General features: G+C 43.3%; 1 non-coding gene across 1 annotated transcript; it reads left to right on the top strand.

Moving 5' to 3' along the window:
- Positions 1-1,606: 1,606 nt before the first annotated feature.
- On the top strand, positions 1,607-1,679 carry TRNAS-CGA (transfer RNA serine (anticodon CGA)). Its single transcript has one exon. It is a non-coding gene; the product is annotated as a tRNA-Ser (tRNA).
- The last annotated feature ends 22,130 nt before the right edge of the window (positions 1,680-23,809 follow it).

Here is a 23,809-nt window from a genome sequence, read left to right as displayed (position 1 = left end):
TTGCTCGTGCTGCTTCGCGTGGTCTTGCAGCGTGCATTTGTTTCGCTGGTTGCAGATAAATATTTCATTCGCAATGCACAGACATCAACAGCCTAGCTAGAGGTATGAACCGCAAAATCACAGCAGCAGTAGCTCTTCAAAGGGCTCAGGGCATCCACACTATTTCGTTTACTGGACGAGATGTGTCCACTACGCTGCTGTACAATCAACATTCATAGCTCCCATGCGAATGTCAAGGTAATTTGTCGCGACTGGAAATCAAAACGCGCCGTCACGTCAGCAGTTTCTCCCCTTCAATGCCCTATCTTGAAATTTATTTCCCTAAACACTGCCTAAAAATCCCTAGATATGGTGAAATTTCTGTAGAGTTGGCAGCAGTGCCACGCGCTCTCACGCTACTAGCCTGAAGTGTTTCATCTCCTTCATTGTTCCTCTGATTAACATACGCTTTCTTTCAGTACTATGTGAAAGCTGCGCTAAGTCTACCCCTGTTAGGAGCAGAAATTAGCAATTTAGCGCAAACAATGAGCCTTTTTATGCATGGGACACACCTGTGAGACGCTACCGAAAGGCGAAACAGAAACATTTTTTCTCGCAGTTACTGCATGCAGGTAAGCAATGCTAATGAGGCGTGCCGCATTCTAAGCAGATTACTTTCGGCATTTTAGGCGTACCTTACACGCTTCATTTGTTGGGTCGCATCAAAAGAAGAACGCCCCCAGATGATGATGAACACATTATTTGATGTTCAGGGTGCAACGTCCATGGTCCAGTGTGTTCTGTTCCCGAGATTGTAGTTTGTGCGACAAGTGCGACGCCCCAGTATAGCACCTCATCATAATGGAGTGCCATCACAGGAAGCTGGAAGCCAGAAGTGTTTAGCAGTGGCCTAACAAAGAACGTGGATGGAGCCAATGTTCCTTCTTTGGAGGAGCAACTGCTTTTCTAGATGGCGTTTATTCACTACCACTGCCTCACTACCCCTTTCATATTGTGCGTATCGTATGCATATTGTGCGTGAAGTGCGTATTTTGTTCGTCATACTTTTCATGCCCACTCTCTTCTTTTGATTCATGAGTAGTAAACTTGGAATATTGTAATCGCCGGTGCTAAGTAAGCCTGCCTTGCGAATTTACGGCCGGAAGCAGTTATGAGCTATCAATCAGGCTATCACTTAAATATTTCGCTTCAACGCTTCGGCAACAGCGCACCGGCAATAAGACAAAGCAAAATATCACCTCATTCTTCGCGTGGAGGAGGTTACGCTTAAAACCTGCTCGGTTGCGATAAATCAAAAGCGATCACGGGTGCGATACGGACATTCTGTCACTAACTACTACGTATCATAAGAAGCCAACGAACACTGACACCAAGGACAACATAGGGGACATTATTTGTGCTTAATAAATGAAATTAAGCAACGATAACTTCATGGAAATTAAAGTGGATGAAGAAACAACTTGCCGCAGGTGGGAACCGAACCCACAACCTTCGCATTTTGCCAAGGTCAAGGTCATGCCAAGGTCTGTGAGTGTTGGCGCTGGCTAACACTCCCAGGGTTCTACTAGTGCACATAAATACCCAAGAAAGTGGATGGGGCAACAGCGCCGCGGTAGCTCAATTGGTAGAGCATCGCACGCGAAATGCGAAGGTTGTGGGTTCGGATCCCACCTGCGGCAAGTTGTTTTTTCATCCACTTTGATTTCCATGAAGGTATCGTTTCTTAATTTCATTTATTGAGCACAAGTAATTTCCCCTATGTTGTCCTTGGTGTCAGTGTTCGTTGGCTTCTTATGATATGAACAATAAAAATCGGGACCCTCGGTTAACCCCCTTTCTTCTCGTTAACTACTACGTAGTCACATTACGTATCCTGTAAAAAAAAATTTGACATCATGAAATTAAACTTCTAGTCTGACATAATTTTCACGTGTTACATTCAAGGTAGCACCAAAAAATATGATACATTTCCTTTCGGGATTGAGCTTGAGCCTCGAAAACACGAAATGGTGGATTGAGCAAGTAACCCCCGTATGCAGAAATGCAACTTAAGTCGAAGCACATGCTTGACTTGATTTAGATGACGCCTGGCGTTAACGTGCACAAAGACGCTCACTGCGCTTCCTTCGGCGCGTTCCCGATAGGCGTCACTCGGATCAAGTCAAGCATGGGCTTCAACTTAAGTTGCATTTATGCATATGGGGGTAAGTCTGCGCCTCATAGACTTCTCCCATCCAGTCACCGCTGACCCATGATCGCGTTGTATCGTTCGGGGGGAAAAAATGGCTGTGGCTTAGCTAAGGTTAAGCCCAGGATGCGAAGCATACTAGCCTTTATTTTAGTTGTTGAACCACTGTTTAGCCTGGTGAACTGCTGTTGCTTGGCTATATTTGGTTCGGCTAGACGAAGAAACAACTCATGCGTTACTCTGCTTCGCCTTCAAGAATGGAGCACGACAGCGTTCCCGTCGACCCGCCAAGGGGTGTAAGACAATGGGCTACGGCGCAGCGACTACGCGCCCCGCATTGGACGCGGTGAGCGTCGAGCAACGCAGCGTTCGGCGCGGCAACGAAATGTGCGCCTGAGCAAGCGACGCACGCCTGAGCCTTATGCCCCAACCACTGGCACGCGCCGAAAGCTTCGGCGCGCGCTGGCAAGCGAACGCGTCGCTGCGCTTCGGCTGGAGGGAAAGGGCGCGCAACCACTGGAGACGCGCGCAGAAGCTCGCTCCTCGGCTGCGGCGCACTGTTGCTGGACTATTCCGTCTTCATCCGTCAAAGTTCGGCCTAAAACAGCCTGCTGTAAACTAAGCTTGAAACAATAAGTTAGTGATCTGTATGTGCTTTTAGATATAAAAAACACGTTTGAATAATGAATATACACCTGCCGCAAGTTTGTTTTTATTTTTGAAGTAACAAAAGTGTACAAAATATCGACATCAGCGCACGCGCGTCGTCTGTCTGCAAGATCGCTTTGCAAACACCTGCACGACGATGCCATATATCAAAAACTGTTGTACCATTTCATTTTTTGGTAGCTTATTGCACAGCCAGCCATGTAAGAATTAGGCGTGCAATGTATAACTGAAAAAAATCTGTGTTGGAAATATTGCCACGTAGTAGTGACGGTAAATAAATAGTGCCGGCTCAATCGCAACGATAGCGGCGAGCAATGTCGGCAATCGTAGAAAATCTCATCTGCGGGTCAAGCGCGTCGGTTTGCATACGTCAGTCGTCGAAAGTTACAGCCTATTCACTGGTGCCCGCGCCTTCCAGAAACAACAACACAATTCGTGTCGCGTATGCAATTAGATTTGCAATGTTCGTCGACAACAGACAGAACCATCGATAGCATTCGCAAAACTTGCGATACGTTCAGGCCCATCCTGCACCGAGCGATAACGTTTAACATTTTTTAGCCGGTGAAATACGGTAACCGGATACAGATAAAGCATCCGTGTCCATATAATTATGCTTGTTGGTGCATGAGAGAAACGTGAAAAAGTGGGTTCTGAGAAAATCAGCAAAGCGGAATTGAAACACCTGTAGCACTCACAAAAAAAAAAGAAAAACTAGAATAGCTAAAATGTATGTAATTCGTATCTTGTCTCCCCCCAATTCTTGATTTTGCCAAATCTAGCCCATGGAGCACCTCCATTATTCTAGGTTGTTTTGATGCATCAACACCGCATCCGGAGGCCTTCACGTTGAGTGTATTGCTACAAAACATTTTCACAGTGCAAGGGCCATGTTATATTGTAACTGGTTTCCACATATCAAGTTTGCCTTTCTTTACATTAATGAAATGACATACCGTCAGACAATACAAGCTTGAGAATTAGAGGGTTTTAATAGGAGTCTTTCGTTGCCCTTTGCCAAGTCATACTATTGAATCACTTATTCGAATGTATGGGAGCAGCTCATTTGCATAGTATCAGAAATATATAAACAGGTTATTTTCACAATTTACACCCTTCGTCACCACAAAAAGAAAAATTGCAGTTTATTGTTTTCAGCCTGCCATGATGTTCTGACTGAGAAAGATATATTCAGTTTGTTCTGCAAGGCACGCAATAATTGCTGTGGCATATTATTTTATTGCACAACACTACATACAGTAGCCAGCCATTATTAAAGCTCAGAAGAAATTAATAGCACAATGCATATGATCAGGCACATAGCATATTATTGCACTTTCTTAATTCATGCCAGAACGACGACCACAGGCGTCCTTCTCCAACAAGGTCAGCATCCATCGTGCCTCCTTACCATCGAGCTTCACACCCTCAGCATGTTCAACCTCAGCTCTGCGGTGTTTAAAACAACCTCAAGTGCGTCTTACGGTTCCAGGGATAAGAAAGAAGACCGTCCTGCCTAACTTGGCCTTGAAGCAAGCAGCTCTGGATTGGTTGCACACTTTCTACTTTGATCGATGGTTCTTCTACTCAGACCAGCTCCACCAGCGCAGTGGTTATACCATCACGATAACTAAGCATCCAATACAAGATTTCTTACTTGACAACATCGACCGGTTCGGAGCTTGTTGCCCTCCGAGGTGCCGTTGATTATATTAATAACCAACCGGCTAATCGGTGGGCAATATTCTGCGATTCAAAGGTGGCCTTACAATGTCTTTTGTCATCTCTTCGTCGCGGGTCATGTGAACAACTCGTGTCGAAGATACGAGAAATGTACCATCACATGATCATGAAAGGACACGACGTCGTGTTTCAGTGGCTGCCTGTTCATTGCGGTATCTCCGGCAACGACCTCGCTGATGAAGCTGCCAGGAAAGCCCACGAAGGAGCAACCCTTATTTCCATACCTTTATCGTGGACCGACGCAGCCCAACACTTAGGCAAGCTAGCGCACTCTTTTGGCATTGGAAAAGTGGCACACACCTGAATTTACTCAACATCGATTGCATTCCCTCGATCCCTCTATGCAACTACGGCTGTTACCAGGTCTTCCGCAAAATTAGGAAACAGTGCTGTGCCGCTTACGTTTGGGCGTCGCATTCACCAATGCATATGCATTTTTGATTGGAATGGCTGATAGCGCCGAGTGCAATGCCTGCGGTGTCGAGGAAATCATAGAACACCTACTGTGCTACTGCCCATCTTTTGAAGATGAAAGGCAAGACCTCTGCACAGCTCTCAATCAGCTAGATGGAAAGCCATTCACCTTGAACTAGATCTTGGGACCATGGTCTCGCATGTCGCAGCTACAAAAGGCCTCAAAAGCGCTGCTGCGATATTTGCAAGATATCGGATTGAGTCAGCGTCTGTGATCCAAACTGAGTGACCGAATGATATCCCCAGGGGACTTTCTCTTCTTTTAATCTTTCCGTCCTCCTTTCCCTTTCCCCAGTATAGGGTAGCCAACCGGGCTCAGTCCTGGTTAACCTCCCTACCTTTCATTTATCATTTTCTGTTTCTCTTCTTCATTCATGCCCTTTATTTAATTGCACAAAAGCTACTGCACTGAAATAGTATACTAGTACATACTTAAACAGCACAATTTTATACTACGATAATAATAAATCATTCAAATTTTTATTGTAGTGCCCAGGAAGAGCTAGAGAGCCTTGGTACAGGTGCACTTAACGAGCACTGTGTGAGACAAAATGTACAGAAAACATGAATGTAGTAGACAAAAAAATGGAAGATAGAGAAACAAATAGGAAAAAAAGGAAACGCGCAAAAGTAAAATGGAGTTAATCCTGCATGATTATCTACAGATACACAAAACATAGGAAATGAACTCTGAAGTATGTTTTGGAGTCGAGTCTTATAAGCACAATCTTGTAACAAGCCCAGGCAACGAATGTGGAATGCTACCTGGTATACTATTGCGGCACAAACAAATGCATATGATAAGGAAGCTTTAAGGAATGTATAATGTCATGGACCACCTTATACAGGAACAAAAGGTGTGATTTATTAAGACTTGAATCTAGAGGTGCGAGTTGAAGTATACTTGAGAAGGCTCAACTGTGGTCGCCAGAATGGCAAAAGTGGTGCTTTCAGATAGATATCAATTTATTCTGGATGCGTTCAATGAGGTCAGAATTAGATTTGCTCATTGCACCCCCCTCCTACAGAAGCATACTCTAGTAGTTGGAGGCACACAGCAGAATTTCAGAAACACAACAGGTGAGTGGAAATCATGCAATTCCAAGAGCGTGAAGGGCATCTTGTGTAATTATCTATGTGAAGAGAAGCTTAGCATTTTGTCGAAGTACACACCAAGATCTTTCATTTCATCGACCCTAAGAAGTGGAGCATCACGTAGGGTGTATCAAAATTTCACATGGTGCGTTTTGTGCATATAACTTAATGCCATAGTGTTGGAAGCATTTAAGAGAACTTATTGCTTCTGCACCAGTTTGAGAGTGAAAAAATGTCTTTTTGGAAGTCGATGCAGTGGTGAACAATGTTGACAGTCTGAAATGTCGGCACACAAAATCATGCTGTTCATTTATTAAAATGCTCTTAGCACTAACAGAAAGCGAGGAATCCCATATAGATTCAAACACCTGACGCACTGAAGAGGATAGATATAGGTCGGCAGTTAGTAACTGCACATCTAGCACCTGATTTTTGCATGGGCAATGTTCATGCTACCTTTCGAGTGCTAGAAAAGGTACTAGACTTTAGGGAACTATTGAAGATGCTTGTGAGAACGAGGAACAAGTATGCTTCCATACGTCTTAACCCTTTCAGACACCACTTTATCCCATTGATTGAAAAGTTGCACCACATCTCTTGCATCCTCAGAATCGTAGAAAGTGTACAGCTGCAGCAAATGCTAAGAATTTTCAATTGTTTAGCGAGTTTTGTCAAGTTCACAAAATTTCGACTCCATGCGAAAACTCACTACAGGAACACAAAATATGAAAACATGTACTATTTCGTGTTTTGAAAAGCTTGAAAAGCACTTATCCAGCCACTTGACAATTATGCCTGGTGCACGACATTGTAAAAAACAATGAAAGAAGTGAACCCGCTACATACAACTTACTGACACAGAGTAACAACACCCAGCCGTCTACCTTCCCACTCATTTTGTTAAAACACTCTGCACATTATTCAAAATTGCAGTACAGTTCCAATAATAAGTGTTTCAAATGTATGAAACACATTTTAAATACCATTACTTTCATCAGTGCTTTTGCTATTGATGCACGCTCCTGCTGTGCCCAATTGTGTAGACGGTGTCTCAAAGGGTTAAGCTCTGTGGAGGAAATACCATCAACACCACAAGAAAGGGAAAGTTTAAGGCAAAGTTTAAGGCACTTCATATACTTGGAAACGAGGTTTTCATTGACTGTTAGCATACACTGCGCCAGACTGAAAAGGAAGGTTACTTGAAGCATATTTCACACCATATAGCAAACAGAAATGTTCTGCAAAGGCATCAGCAGTGTTCGAGACAACACCACTATTTTCATGAAGAAGACGTACATCTTTGGCACTCCTTTTAGAAGAGAGAGCCCACAAAGCCCCAGAAATATTTTGAATTATGTGTCACGCTGGCTTCAACACAATCAGTCTGGTCAAAGTGATGATTCTAATAATAATAATAATAATAATAATAATAATAATAATAATCTTAGTGGTAACTTGGCACACTAGACTAAAAAGAAGGCTGATGCCTGTATGTTAGAGCATCTGATAACCAGCCATCTAAAGCAGGAATTTGCAGGATGCAGAAGAGACTTCCTTCCCCTCCATGTGCACACACACTTGCTCAATAACACAGCACGGCACACACGCACACATTTGACAGGTGCACAACACACAGGAGTGCCAATGAAGTCTGGTTCCAAGGAAGGAGAATCCAAATCGCCAGGGGGGTGGAGAGAAAGCTCTGCATGCCAGATATAATCATGGAGTCGTGGTGTCGGGCCATAGAGGCGTGATGAGGGCTCAGGCTGTGCTGACCACTTGTTCAGACGAACTGAAGAAAGATTAGTGCTGTCCAGAGAGACATCAAACACCCTGCAGTATAGACTAGTGCAATGTTGCGTTGGTATTGCAGGGTGTGCTACTTGAGGGGTTTGAGGCAGTCCTCGAAGGCTGGCATGAGCTTGTGACAACCGAAAAGACGGGAGTAAAGGGTGCCTATTGTCCGGCGCTGAACAAGTTTAAGTTTGTTAGCGTCGCGAGTTTGGTACGGGAACTATACTGATGAGCAGTACTCAAGTCGTGACAGAATGATAGAAGTGTAGAGTGCTCGGAAAACCTTAGGCCATCAGGGAAGGGAGACACGGGACACAAACCCAAGAAAGGGCCGGTGCTTACATACAGTGCTGGTGACATATGCGGAAAAGTTGAGAGAACAGCTAAATGCTACACCCAGAATGGGAAGGGCCCGAACAGTCTTTATAGAAGTGCCTCCAAGGAAGAAGGTTGGACGTGCAGCAGTTTCGTTGTGGCTGATATGCATGGCAGCACTTTTTACGGTGCTACTACAAAGTTTGATATTGTAGGCCCAGTCGTTCACCTTTACGGAATGTATTTATTGTAAGCACACATGCTGTGCATCGGCATATTGTTGTTGTGGAAGCGTTAACTTGTTAATCAAACACATTCTGCGCAGATGCATTAGTAACTTGGTTTTGAGTAGATCTTTGTCCTGACTACAATCTATAGTATCGCAGCAAGAAACATTTTAGTAGAGGCTGAAGGGATTCCAGCAGTTTAAGCATACTGACTGCACAAAACACTGATGACACCTTTTCACCTTCCCCACAATGCACTCACACCATCTACACTTTCCATAAGCAAAAAGTGAGATAAAAAATCAATTACAGTTTCATTGACTCAGTACTTGCTGATTCTGAAGCGGGCATCGAAGCAATCGTGATATACGCTGCTACATGCATAGGTCTTGCATGATGCAGGTCCTGCTATGCACTGCACACAGGGCACATGTTGCAAACAGATAATTTCTTTTTGCAGTGCTCAACTATAACGACACACTGACTCAAACATGACTGTGTTGTCACGTATGCTTCAGTGCGTCAGTGTTCTTGATTGCTACACGAGCGATTTATGCCCAACTAGCCCAAAAGACGGACGCACTAGAAAGAAGTTAGTGAATGATTACAGTGGACTTGTACTGAACTGGATTCACATGCCGAATAGAAGAGCGCAGTGTCAGCTGAAACAGGCGGCACGGCTGATTATGTAAGTACTTCCAATAGTTCGGCGGAAGTTATCTTTACCACTGGAAACAGCGCAGAGCTTGCCCGTTAAACTTGAGTCAACCGACACCACACGAAACACGCCGCGGTTGACCAACCCAACTTCCACACGGTTCATTCACCACATCACAGGTCACACAAAGTCAAGAGTGCCATATTTTAAATCACAAACGGACCTGAAAATTCATTTCCCTCGACAGAGTTTCTCAGGTGAGTTCGTTCACTCGCCAGTTACGAACTCGATGGACCCGCTAGGCCTACGCGTAACGTAAACAACATCGGCGATAGGCGAGTGCTGATTATCCAGACTTCGGGACTCGTAAACATGTTTCCATTCGTTTTGAGCACAACAAAATGCACACACAACAAGCACGGACGTTGCGGTAATCGTGATTCGGTTGGCTGTTTTAGCAGACGATCGCACTGAGCCCGGCAGAACCCAGTGGGCAGGTTGGATTAGTCGGCGTCGTTCGAAGTCGCTTCGGATCCACGTCGCACTGCCACAACCCACGGTCGTCGGTCGTGTCGTCGTCGGCATACTATTACAACACTGTTTTTCAGGAACACTGTCGCGCGCGTCGTACGCCCAAGGAACTCGGACGATCGTTGGTGCCGTCGCCTTCGTACGGGCAGGTGCGGGCGGCCATGTCAGGCCTAGTAGCGGAGTCTCCGCAGCCTCCGATTGGTTGACGCCTGCGACTCGTCGCAGCCTCTCATTGGTGCACGCCGGCGCAGCTTCGCCGCGCGTCGGCAAACTTCAAGCATCGGCAGAAGGCATAATCGCTGCGCGACGTTCCGCTTCAGCGCGTTTGCGACCGACGCGTTGACGCATTTGACCCTTCGGCGCGCGCCGAAGCTTTCCAGCGCGTGCCAGTGGTTGGGGCATTAGAAACAGCTCGTGTCTAAGGCAATACCGCATTCACTAGAGGCGCTTTTGTAGCGCTTTGAAGCATCGTACTCGTGGCTCAGTGGTAGCGTCTCCGTCTCACACTCCGGAGACCCTGGTTCGATTCCCACCCAGCCCATCTTGCAAGACTTGAGCCAAAGCCACCTAAAAAATCAGTCTCTGTCTGTCGTGACGTCACGGTGTCACGTGGTCAGCCTTGAAGGCGACGGCGCGAGTTGGAGCCCCGTTTCTCCTCTGTCGTGACGTCACGGTGTCACGTGGTATTGAAGGCGGCACCGCCGCGCCTGAGGAGCTGGGTTGAGCTCTAGTAATATGCTTCGCATAAAATGGCTGTGGCTTAGCTAAGGTTAAGCCCGGATGCGAAGCGTACTAGCCTTTATTTTAACGCGACAGCGTTAAGGAGCTCGTGTCGCAGAAAAGCCGGTGTCGTCGGCTCAGGCTTGCGGCGCTTGCTCAGGCGCACATTTCGGTGTCGCGCCGAACGCTGCGTTGCTCGACGCTCACCGCGTCCGATGCGGGGGGCGACGGCGCGAGTTGGAGCCCCGTTTCTCCTCTGTCGTAACGTCACGGTGTCACGTGGTATTGAAGGCGACACCGCCGCGCCTGAGGAGCTGGGTTGAGCTCAAGTAATATGCTTCGCATAAAAGAAGCCCGCGTTTGAACTTTACTGTCCTAGTTTACGAAGTGGTCTTAACGCGTCAAAATAGACGCAACATCAGAAAATGAGAAACCATGCCTGTCGTTTTGAAACCTCAAGTTAACTACTGGCGTCCCGATCGAAGAGTGCCCCACTTTATTTCCCCAATCAGTCGCTACTGGGCCGAAAAAACGCGCGTGCCAGGTCGTTGAGGCAGATTAAGGAGCCCAGCCATGAGTGCGTTTCAGCGCAGTCAATGTTACGTCGCTGCGTCCTCTGCTACCTAAAATCGGCCTGCTAACCCTACGACAACCATTTCGTTTAAAGCGGCTGTAATAGGCAATCACACATCTCTTAATTATGTGCAGTTCGCTAAATACTTGGGAGGAGCATTCATATTCCAAATTGGAAAGAGTAAATTCAAAATGTCAAGAGCATATTTGGTTATCAGGCAGTGTGAGTGGAAAGAAAACGTGGCTGGTAGCAGTGTACTTGTGGACGGGAAAAATTGCAAAGAGAAGAATAAAGAGTTAGCGGTATGGGGGTCCTAAGTACTCATATTAAGTGTTTCTAGAATAATGCCGAAATTATTCTCTTAAGTAACATGAATGCCCACATACGGGGGGTCTAGACGGTTATACCGACAACAATGGGAAGTTAATCCTAGATCTCTGTGAGCAACGTGACCTCGTTATAGCGAATATACGCGGCCTAATTGTGATGGCCAAGTCACGTGGGAAGTCGGAAATAGGTAATCCACCGTTGATTACTGTCTGATTATAGAAGGAATACATGAAAAGTTCAGATAAATGGTTATTGACGAGGAAGGGTGCAGCAACATAGGAGAAACCGTAAACGCATCATTTTGAAAATGGGATAACTAGTTGCGAAAGCAGCAAGGAGCGATGAATGTGCAGTACAATTTTGAAGGCTGAACAAATAACAAATCTAGTAACAAGATTTGAGAAAGAACTTGGCAAATGGCCAAGCAAAAAGTGTGAATATAATGAGCTTCTAAGCGTACTAATGAGAGAAATAAAAAAGAGAAGCAACACGTTTGTTGGAAAACAAAAAGGAAACCGGAAAGCTGGTGAAACAGGGAGATATATTACACGATAACAATTTTTATACGTGAGAGTTTATTATTTCCAATGAGGAAGCGTTGACTGATTTCTGGGATGTTCGCGGCGATGTTGAGACGACGCAAAGAAGCTTTGGGGCATTTGGGGCATCCACGCTTTTTTCGAACTTTAGCGTTAGGAGCGCGCGAAAACCAGTTTTCTTTATCTTATCCTTGTAACCCTACTTAATAGCTATAAAATGTTATCTGCAGATTAGAGGGTTGCTGCTCCCTGGTAACTCTTTGGTTAAAGTAACGGCGAACGCTGACGACATCACACTGTTTGTTCACAACGAGCAGTGGCTTCTGTATGCCCTATATATTTCAGGATAATGGATTGCTGTCTTGTGCAAGGACCAATTCGAAAGGCCATTACAGTGGCATCCTAGATTCAAAATCTTGAGTATTTCTTTCGACACATTTGGCATCCGGGATACGGCATGTGGACGTCAGTCGTAAAGACATTATAGAGCAGTGTTCTTTCGCTTTAGGAGCGGAAGAACACTGGAGCGACATTATTAGTGAACTCGGTCTCTTTTCCTAGGAACCTTTTACTACTAGTGCTATATGGCTAAGCCACCTCTTCGTATCTGGAGAAGTGTGCAAGGTAGTGCGAAATCATTGTTCTGGGTGGGTGGCACTAAACTATTGGCGCGATCGTTGTTGGGGACTGCCCCGCGACCGCGGCTGCTTTTCTTTCCCTAACGTCTCGGTTGCAGTTTCCATATTGTTACTGCGCACTCAAATTCAGACGCTGCCAAGAACAAGTAAACAAACGAAAGTGTAAAAGAAAGATTTCTACAAGTAGCGTGTGTTTAATTACCTCTGAAAGAACTACACACACACACACACACACACACACACACACACACACACACACATATATATATATATATATATATATATATATATATATATATATATATATATATATATATATATATATATATATATATATATATATATATATATATGCGGAACAATCCCAGTTCTTCGGGTTCCCTCGTGTCCTGCTCTACCAAGTTAAGCCAAAAACGATGCGTGGCCGCTAGTCCCGTACCACCGCGCAGAGCGCAGGACGCTGCGGTTATAGATGGTGGACGTACTGCGCCCACCGCGAAAGGTTAGAAAAACATCCTTGCTTGTTCAAAATTCCACACAGATACTATCAAATTCTCGTTTGTTCCCTGGCGATCAGACACTGGAAAAACCTGATCCCCTCCATTAGCAGTAGCACACCTTTAGCTCGTTTCTCTAAACTAATTCAAAGCTATTTGCTAGACTCTCAATATTAAATTAGTGTTAAGTTGTTGCCTTTGTTCTCATATAAGTCAAGTTCCAATGTCATTTTGTCTGCACAGTTTACTTTTGTAGAGTTTGTTCTATGGCTTAGAGCCGTAAATTGGACGACATTTTCGTTGCATAACGGTATTTTTTTTTTTGCCTTGCACTAAATTTCTGTCTGTTCTTGCCCTCCTGTTATACTCCCTATTTGGATTGACAGCATAAATAAACAAATAAATAAACAAATAAATAAATAAATAAATAAATAAATAAATTCCCAAAGTGCATATATATGAACAAATAAACAAGCAAATTGAGACATTCGTGAACTTGAATATAGAAAACAGCAAAAAAAAAGAATAAAATGAAACACCTATCAATTTAGTCAAAAGCAATGCCACTGACCACTAAGAAACCTACTAAAGCTTCCGGCGTTTGCACTTTTCGGTCATTTCACGGTCCAGACCGTTCAGCTGAGGTGGTGACACTCCAGAAAATCGTCGTGACGTTTGTTGTTGAATGTGTGGCTCAGGCGGATATTATAAACGTCAGTTAAGCCATCAAAACAGATGGGTGTCGCACAAAAATTAGTACTCGACTAGTCGCGCGGCAGTTTTTTGTATTTCACTGCCACTCTTTCGGGCTTGGAAAAAAAAACATTTATCTAGCACGTATTCAGCAATAGAAAATTGGATCGGTAATCTTTTTTAGAATGATCTGCTCGCAGCACACTCAATAAAGGTATTTGAATGAATAAATGGTCTGCAATTTTCTCGTTGACGCTTTTGCTCGGAATATAATATTTGAGCAGTTGATTTATTAATAAGAAATTGTCACGTAATTAGGCGAAATACAACAAATAGTCTGATTTGCTCTAATTGACGGCAAACAACAAATAACCTTGGTTCTGTACAGTTGCATTGCACTTGCATATTTTTTTTTTCAATTTCGGCACAACTTACGTGCGACGTAACTTGTGCCAACGTATGGTCGCGCGGCTAATCTAATGGTATCTTATGTTCAGACTCCGGTGCTTGGGTGTCTTTCACGAAACATCTTCACATTTTCAGCTGCCACTTGGAAGGTGAAGGCAATCACGTGACACCATGGCTAGCGGGCACTGCAACGCATAGGCCTACAGGGAAACATTCCAAGTACGCCGCATAACTAGCCCCTGTCAAACCACCCTAGGGACGTGCGTGGCTGGTGTTAAGCGAGTTGATTCGTTGGCTCGAGCTGTTACGAAGGAAAGGGAGGCACCGCTGCACCCTGCTCATTTCCTCAGGAAGGCGTCGTCGAGAATATTCGTGGGTGCAGAAGATCGTGCTGGGATGGCAAATAAATTTGTTATTTATTTTGTTTGAATACATATACTGTGTGTGTCGCTGCTGACGTGGGTCAAGCTGCTAGCCCGTAGTTAGTCGGGATTGCTCGTGTCCGCGTGCGCGGTGCTCACCCAAAAATTTGGGCCAATCTTGAAGAAAATGCAAAGAAGTGGAAAGCGCACAATCTGTTAATTGTCCAGGAGGCATCGCATGAAGTCATCAGGCGGCATGAGAAACACGTCATCTTATCTTGTTTATCGAGATAAATTATCTTTTTATCAAAACAAGATGACGAAGACGTCATCTCATCTTTATAAGTCATCTTTTTCTGCGTTTCATTGTTGTAGCGCAAAGCACAAAGCGCAACGCGAAGTGAATCCCCGCTCCCTTAAAAAGAGTTTTAAAAGCACCAGCACCGGTCAATGGCTGACGGGGTGACCCCGAAACAGTGACAAGGTGACGACGTTGCCGCTGGCTGCTGCCGCTACCCTTATGAAAATGGGTTTAGAGTTCCTTTAGAACTCCTAATGAGTTCCTATGGAGTCAAAAGGGACTCTATAGGAACTCGCGATCTATAGAGTCGTCTGCATAGAATTTCTATAAGAAGTCTATAGAAACCTGTCTATAGAAACAAGTCATTTCACACACAATACATGTTCAATAGAGGGTGTATTGACGTCCTATGTACTGAATTCTATAAAGAAATTTTTATAGAATGTCTTTAAAACTTCTAACGCGACCTGTCTATAGAATGTCTCTGCATTCGCTCTCTATAAATGTTCTATAGAGAGTGTATTGATATCATATGTACTAAATTCTATAAAGTAATTTTTATAGAATGTCTTTAAAACTTCTAACGCGACCTGTCTATAGAATGTCTCTCCATTCGCTCTCTATAAATGTTCTATAGAGAGTGTATTGACGTCCTATATACTGAATTCTATAAAGTAATTTTTATAGAATGTCTTTAAAACTTCTAACGCGACCTGTCTATAGAATGTCTCTCCATTCGCTCTCTATAAATGTTCTATAGAGAGTGTATTGACGTCCTATATACTGAATTCTATAAAGTAATTTTTATAGAATGTCTTTAAAACTTCTAACGCGACCTGTCTATAGAATGTCTCTCCATTCGCTCTCTATAAATGTTCTATAGAGAGTGTATTGATATCATATGTACTAAATTCTATAAAGTAATTTTTATAGAATGTCTTTAAAACTTCTAACGCGACCTGTCTATAGAATGTCTCTCCATTCGCTCTCTATAAATGTTCTATATAGAGTGTATTGATGTCATATGTACTAAATTCTATAAAATAGCGTTTATAGAAAATTTTTAACACTTCTAATGCGGCTTGTCTATAGAATGGCTCTCCATTCGCTCTCTATAAATGTTCTATAGAGAGTGTATTGATATCATATGTACTAAATTCTATAAAATAGTGTTTATAGAAAATTTTTAACACTTCTAATGCGGCTTGTCTTTAGACTGACTCTACATCCACCCTCCATAAAAGCTCTATAGAGGTCGTATTGACATCTTATGTACCCAATTCTATAGAAAAATGTTTATAGAACGTTTTCAGAACTTCTAATGCGGCCTGTCTCTAGACTGGCTTTCCATTCCCGTTCTAAAAATGTGCCATCATATGACATATGTACTGAGTTCTATAAAGGAACGTTTATAGGACATTAAACAAGCTAAAGTGCGGCCTGTTTAAGAACGGCTCTATATTTTCACTTTATAAACAGTACCCAGTGCATCGCCGGATTATGCGCACAGTGCCGCGCGCTGGATGAATGGGGCGCTGGGCAGGCGCGTCGTACTGGGAGGCACTGGCTACTGGTGCAAAAAAAAACAGCTCTAGCGCGTTAAATACGCGGTGCCTGGACACCGTATATATTTTTTGAATACAGAAAGCAACAGAGAGCGTTTCAGTCGAATAAAAAAAAAACGTAAAAATAAATACGCTCGGACCAGGATTCGATCGTCGCAACTACAGATCCCAAGCCCGGCTCATTACCGCTACGCCACGCCCGCAGGCGAATTCGAGCGAATTATTTAACATGCCAAAATCGAGAAGCAGTTTTAGTTTCACATAGCGAAGTCTCGCACAGACATCGTAGATGCACTATCACCCAGCAACTACAACTCACGCCTGTACCACAAAGAAAAATCTCCTGTCCGTATTCAATAGTGTGCTCGGAAGTGCCTTAACATCGATTTTCACTTGCGATTGGTATTTTAACTTCGAAAAAAGTTCTAAATGAACCGCCGACCCGGGACGCTGTATGGGCTGTTACTGCCGATTTCGATAGCAGTTTCTTGTTCTTCACGTGAGAGATATGCTTCGTTTTCTTAGTTCGTGATGCCTTTCAGTCTACACGTCTGTCTAGTCATATATATCTTCGTCAGAGAAGCGCAGGCTAGTGCTGGGAGCCTTCGGCGACAGCACATACACCTGTGTTTATGACCCGTCACATCGGCGCTCCTTCTTGTGCTGGCACTGTAGACATGAAGAAATTGTTTATTTAAAAACACCGATGCGATATCTGAAATATAGAGTGATTTATTCTTGTCAGACTTCTTGATTCCTGGACCTAGACGCGCCGATAGCGTGCAGACGGACTCGGTGGATATGCTACGCCTAAGCTTCGGTGGGAATCGATCTCGGCGCGGGTAGCTGGCGAAAGCTAATATGTGTGTATTTGAGCCTCAGAACTCTATTTAGTACAATAGGGAAAGTGGAAGCGCACGAATTGCCTCAGCTTTGCTATCGGTGAGATAATATAAATCCGCGGTAGGCTTCAAATTCGGGGTCCGTTCGAGCGCGTCTGAACGACTTCTGGATTTCATGCCCTCCACAACACTGCGACAACTCCCAGTCATATGTTACGTGCGAACTACTAAAAAACGCGGCGTCCTCTGCGTTTGCGTGGTTTCGTTCAAGAATTTAGCTATCCGCCCTGTCGAAAGGGAAAATTAAAAAAACGGAAGCGATCTTCAGTGTTAAATGTGCAGGAATAAACAAGGCAGCTCGCGCACCTTCATTCCATTCTGCGACACGAAATAGTCTTATGACCCCAAGATATAGCGTTATTTAGGACAAGAGACTAGTATCAAGCGATGAAATTGTATGAAGCATTTTATATTCAGCAGCGCTCATCCTTGCGTACTGGAACCAGCGCGGCACCCACACAACCAGCGCAGTTTCCAGTGCGAACCAGCGCCTGTACAGCACAAACCAGGGCGCCCCAGCGTCATGGCAATGGAACCAGCGTCTCTTCCAGTGTGACCCAGCTCTTATCCTGCGTTCTCACTGGTGTCCCAGTGAGTCCCAGCGAGCGCCAGCGTAACCAGTGCGATCCAGTGCCAAAAAACGCGCTGGTTTCACACTAGAAGGCACTGGAAGACACTGGTTTTTGCAATAGAGTACTTTAGGCAGAATTAGACACCGTACCCATCGTTCAACACCTATAAACATTTTCTCAATATCACAATTTATTTACAGCAATAATTGGTGCACAATGCGTAAAGTAGTAGAAGCCCAAGTTTGGAAATGCTAAAAAGCTCATGAGTTAATCGGCAGATATATGAAGCTGCTTAAAGGCTACATCTGTACACCTCACATCTGCGTTCAGTCATTTTCATGCATCTTCTGCCTCCCCCCCCCCCCATATACTTGCATCCTGCTTCCTTTTAACTTCACCTTGAAGTAGTGCACGCACTCTGCTTCTGGGAAAAGCAAGTGCATTGGTATTTATCGATGAACGATTAATTGAACAAAAGTGTCCCACGACACGATTAATCTTCAATGTCCACCTTTCATTTAATCGACTTCAATCAACTGAACGTGTTCGATTAATTGTTTTCTAGAGTTTGACAGGAGTAGCATCAAAATGTTGAAATCATAGAATGATGGAGCACGAGCATTGACTGTGCGGTTGTGATAGAATGACTGTCAACTGTTTTTGCGAGTCCCAAATGGTGTCGAGCCGACTGCTTCCCCTCTCTTCCCTCACACACCACCACAACGCCTGAAGCCGGAAAGCTTGAAATGTCCTCACAATTCAAGGCATACTATAGCAAGCCATGTCGTTGATCGTGGTGCCACATACTCTCAGCCCACTACAGACATGGCACAGCATTCGCACCAGCTTGGAGTGTGTATTTAACATAGCGATGGAGTTCATGTCAATTCCAGCAAATCTACAGCTTTGGATTGAGCGTCTATTCTCGCATGCTGATTGCGTGGCCATTTAAAGAAGCTGTCGGTTTCACCCGAACAACCCAGCCAATTGACGATTCTTCATTCTGTAGAAAAGAGCATGTGGCTTAAAATCCTAAACCAATAATTTTTTTCTCCCCTGTGTATATTGCAGTTTCTTGCATATTTTAGTTGGACTTCACCTTTCACTTTTGCCATTTTTATTATTTCTTGTTTAACTGTAACATACAAGGATTCACTTGTGCCATGTATATCATTTAATTCTGTTCCAAGTTCCATTTTATAACATATATTGTTTATCTTTTCAAAGGCCACTAGTGCAAATTCTATTTAGCCTTTATTGAATTAAAGATTATTCGTTATCAAATTTTATGCACTAGTATATATAACTAGGTTCCACCTCTCAAACTAACTGTTTTTCAACCTTCTTAAGTGCCCAGAAAAAATTTATATTAATAAATTAACTGATGAAAACCCTGCATCAAAAGCGATTCACCGGTTAAAAGCTAAAATGATGAATGATTAAGCATTAATCAACCATTCCTAGAGTGGAGGTACCCATCCTGAAAGATGCAGGGCAGTCTGAATGTGACAGTTCAATCCCAAAGACAATTAAATGCTTTGGTCTATGCAACAATTTTCGTGCTTTTAAGTCAGGGGAACCAGCTATCGATAAAGGTAGTGCATTGTTCGTAGAAATCTACTTCAATCCTAATTAATGAAGCATTAAATTTTATTATCATAAGCAATTCGTGCAGAAATTTCAGTAAGACCTCTGTATGGTACACAATTGTTTGCAAGTTTATAGCACAAATGTATAGCGTTCAAAATATTGTACTAAAGACTGATGCTTGCATACAAACAGTATACAGTTAAACAACACTCGGTAGCTTTAGTGATAGCACAGTCAAACTAAAAATTTCACTGAAGCCCACATTTCGACAAAGGGACTTGTCTCTGTCAGGGACTAGTCTCCTTGTCGCGAAACAATGGCTTCAGCAACATTCCTTGTTCAACTACTGCTCTTCACTTCCAAGTTTACATCTTCCTTTGAAACTGTCGTTTTCAGTGGCTTTAGAGTGCATATTAGGTTTTTTACTTGCCAGAACTAATGCTTTTTAGGTACAGTTCAATACAGCTGTAAACAGTTTTGCAGCTAAAGAACAACACATTAGTCTTGAGCTTATTAGTGTCATTTAAATTCAATAATTGCAATGCCACATATTTTAGTAAACATGATATCTAAAGGCATGGGGTAGAGATCAGGACAATCATGTTTTCTACAGTACCTTGTGTGCAGCACTTCAGCCTATCAGCAAATGCCAGATGTTTCTCTACAACCTTATTTAAGCATGAATGTGTGCAGTAGTGCACTCTTAGGAACCACTATTATCTGGGAAAACATTTCTTATGCAAAATTTGCATTCACATTGCATTACGATTGCAATGTAAATAGATGCCAGAAATGAACGAGAAACACATAAAAGCAGATGCCCACAGAGCTTTATTCATTGTTGCTGTGAATTGCCATCGCATAGTGACAGGAGGAGTACTGATGTTTTACAGCGAAGCTGCATATGGCTAGCATCCCAGCCATATGATTCTTTCGGGTTCACCAACAAAAACTATGATCATCAATGGCTCAAGCAAGCAAAAAATGCAATGGCGCATAGCCCCATAAGGCAGAGGTACAAGCACTCAGCAAAGTGAAGCAAACAGTGGTTACATTCTTTGGAATTACATATACAACATATAAAATAGCGTGCTGAAAGCTCATCATCAATGGCTCGTACCCCCATAAGGCAGCAGAGCTACAAGCACTCGGCAAAGTGCAGCGAACAGTGCATACATTATTTGGAATCACATATACAGAACAGGATACTTTTCAATACACAACAAGCTCAAAAAAAGGCATCTGAACCACATAATTGACGATAACACTCGTGATAGCCGTGCAAAGCATGTAGCGATCCCTGTATACATCTCCCTGTAAAGATTACTGTTGCGCAAGCTGCCGTGGCGACGCCAGCTTGCGACTTGGGGTGTGACGTCCCTAGCTTTTCATATATAAAATAACCAGCCTAGCAACTGATTTTAATGTTGTTGCAGCACCGCTACGCGCAGCAGTGTGCTGCCAAAATTATGATTACTCGCATTCCTACCATTACTCTAAAATAGCACTGCTACCATTACTCTAAAGCCCTGAAGCAATCATACCTTCCTATGCACTTGTAGCGGTAGCTTTCAACAGCTTCGCTGCTGGATGTCCTCTTTCGCAGGGCCGGGATGACAAGTTTCTTTGTTAGTCAGCTAGAGCAGTAGCATCATATTTCATGATACCCACCAAAGTTAATTGGGAGGCAGCACTTTACGAATGCTTGCAATGCAATCAAATATGGCAAAGCCTTTAACAAATGGCCCAGTGAAACCTCTGCACGACTTGAAAGTCTGTTCATTTGACACATCTGCATGACACCACCAATTAGTGTAACAAATAGAGAATGAAACAAGGCAACTAAGTGCAAACGGATGAAAATTTCTCGTAAACATTCTACTAACACTTGTAAGTATAGCATAAATGGTGTCCATCTCGAAGAAGTGACTACTAGCAAATACTTAAGGGTCCACATTAATTCTAACTTGTCTTGGCAACCACACATTAATTGTACCGTCAATAATGCTGACTGTATGCTTGGGTACCTGCGCTGTAGTTCTTCAATGGCCCCTTCTTTATAAGCCTTTAGTTCGTTCCAAACTAGAATATACATCAGCTGTGTGGGATCCATTTACTGAAAGTCTTAAGTCACCTTGCAGCTGTAAAAAACTGTAGCGCACGCTTTATTTTCTCTAATTGCTCCCATCTATCCAGTGTTTTGGTCCTTTCCTTATGCAGGAAAATAGCATGTCTCTCCTTACCTCATAACATTTACTACCATAACCTTTGTCTTAAGCAAGAATTACTTTCCCATCCTTCATTCATATCATCTCGTATCGACCATAGTCAAAGTGTTTGTTCCTCGTTGCCACACTAACCAACACTTACATTCTTTCATTCCTCAAACTTGTAATGATTGGAACCACTTGCCCACCTCCACTGTATCTATTATGGATCCAGGTGACATTAAAAATGTGCTCGAATATGTTACCTGATATTTGCTGTTTTTTTTAATTGTTTATTGTTACCACTCCGTTCTACAATGCCTTATGGGCCCTGAAGGTATTGAAATAAATGAACCACCTGGCTCAATGTTGCCATTAAGAAAGAGGAAAAGGGGGTTTTATATTCAGACTTCAGACATCATTAACTAGCGTGAAAAGGACAACAAATGGGAGCAAGGAGCACACAGGCCAGAATGCTAACAAAAAATCTGCTTAGCAAAAATCCTGTGAGCACCAGGTGGCCTGTAGCGTGCAACGCCAGGCTAGTCAACTGCGTAGTGCCAGGTTCACTGGAGACACAACAATGCCAGTAGTTCAGGACCTCATTATTAGGTCCAGCAACACCGACAGTCCCCTAGGCTATGAGAACCTGGTGCCGGTGCCATACATGGACACCGCACCGCCTCAAGGAAGTAGCAGGAAAGTGCAGTGTTCCAGTCGTTTTCTTAGCACCACAAAAGGTATCGAGATTGTGCCACATGGTGAATGAAGGTCAATGTACTAATGCCTGCTTGAAAATGCATGCCACATGCTTTGTTGACTGCCATGTGGCTATTGTTTACATAATTGCCCTATCCTGCGGCAAATGCCATGTTGGCCAAACGGGTTGGTGTTTAAACAACCGCTCGAGGGAACATAGGGTAGCCGTCAGTGCCTTAGTGGCTGGTGGCCATCTGGCTGATCATTGTCGTAGGCACTCGTGCGCTGCACAGTTTCAAAGCACTCATGTGCTCAGGTGGCTCCAGAGGCAAGTCGACAGGGAACTATTAGTACTAGCATTTTGTTCTATGTGCTAGTCACTGTCATTCATTGTCCTTTTCACATTAGTTAATGATGTCTGAAGTCTGTAATAAGCACCAACTAGCCCAACTGTCTTCTCTGACTGTGCTTTATATTTGTGTCGAGAGCCCAAATATAACACGAGGCACATTCTTATACCAAACATGTTTGGGGAAAACATTACATTCGAGCAAATATGGTGGTCTGAGAAACTTGGAATGGAACCACATATTTAGCTGTAAAAACACTGTAGAGGTTTCTAAAAACTAAGTTTACTAAAAATTATTCAAAAGAGTACTAGCAATATAGAGGTAAACAGGAAAATGAACCTCCTACATACACATAACAGCAAGTATACGTCTTGTCAAAGCTAAAAGATAAACTTTTTTAGCACTATGGAACAAAGGCACGCGTAACATTTTAAAATAAAGGAGCACACATGCATAACACACAGCGCAATATCATTACAAAGAAACGCATCAGCAGATAATATAACTATACAAGAATTTTCATCAGGAACATAAAAATTCAATACAGCATTGAAGAAGACACTGTGAAGGGTTACACAATAATTTCACTTGGCAATTAATGAATCACTCCCTCAACATGTGCTTCTTGTGAAAATGGCACAGGAAAGTCACCTGATGCATGCAGCCATTTAAAATCACGGTTACAACTACAGGTACACGCAGGTTGTGTACCAGCCAGTGTAACTGCTGGTTGACACACAGATTAAAACATGCAGAGTTCAATTTTGAATAACAGATGTACAAAGTGCAGCAAAATGAACAATGCAATAACAGTAAATGAAAGGGTGCACACAACATAACACACATTAATGTCCATTTGATAGGTATGCCACTAAAAAGTTATCTGCAGAGACCATCACCTGATCATATTCATAACAGCTTAATTACAGCTTTATTTACCAACTACAAAAAAACTTCAAATTCATAGTAATTAACCAATAATAAATGTGGTTTGTTTCCCCTCAAAATAGATATAACACCAATTGACGATGTAGTGGACAGTACTCAGAGCCACATGGTGGAAAAAGAGACTGGACTAGCGTCATCAGGCATACAGGCTCAACAATGATAACCACGACATCAACGCAGTCCAGCGTACTGCAGTGCAGTCCGCCTTACAGCTTCCCGG

The sequence above is a fragment of the Dermacentor albipictus genome, chromosome 1, assembly GCF_038994185.2.
Source record: "Dermacentor albipictus isolate Rhodes 1998 colony chromosome 1, USDA_Dalb.pri_finalv2, whole genome shotgun sequence".
NCBI lineage: Eukaryota > Metazoa > Arthropoda > Arachnida > Ixodida > Ixodidae > Dermacentor > Dermacentor albipictus.
The sequence above is the reverse complement of the archived record's forward strand: the minus strand, read 5'-3'. Positions and strand labels throughout refer to the sequence as shown.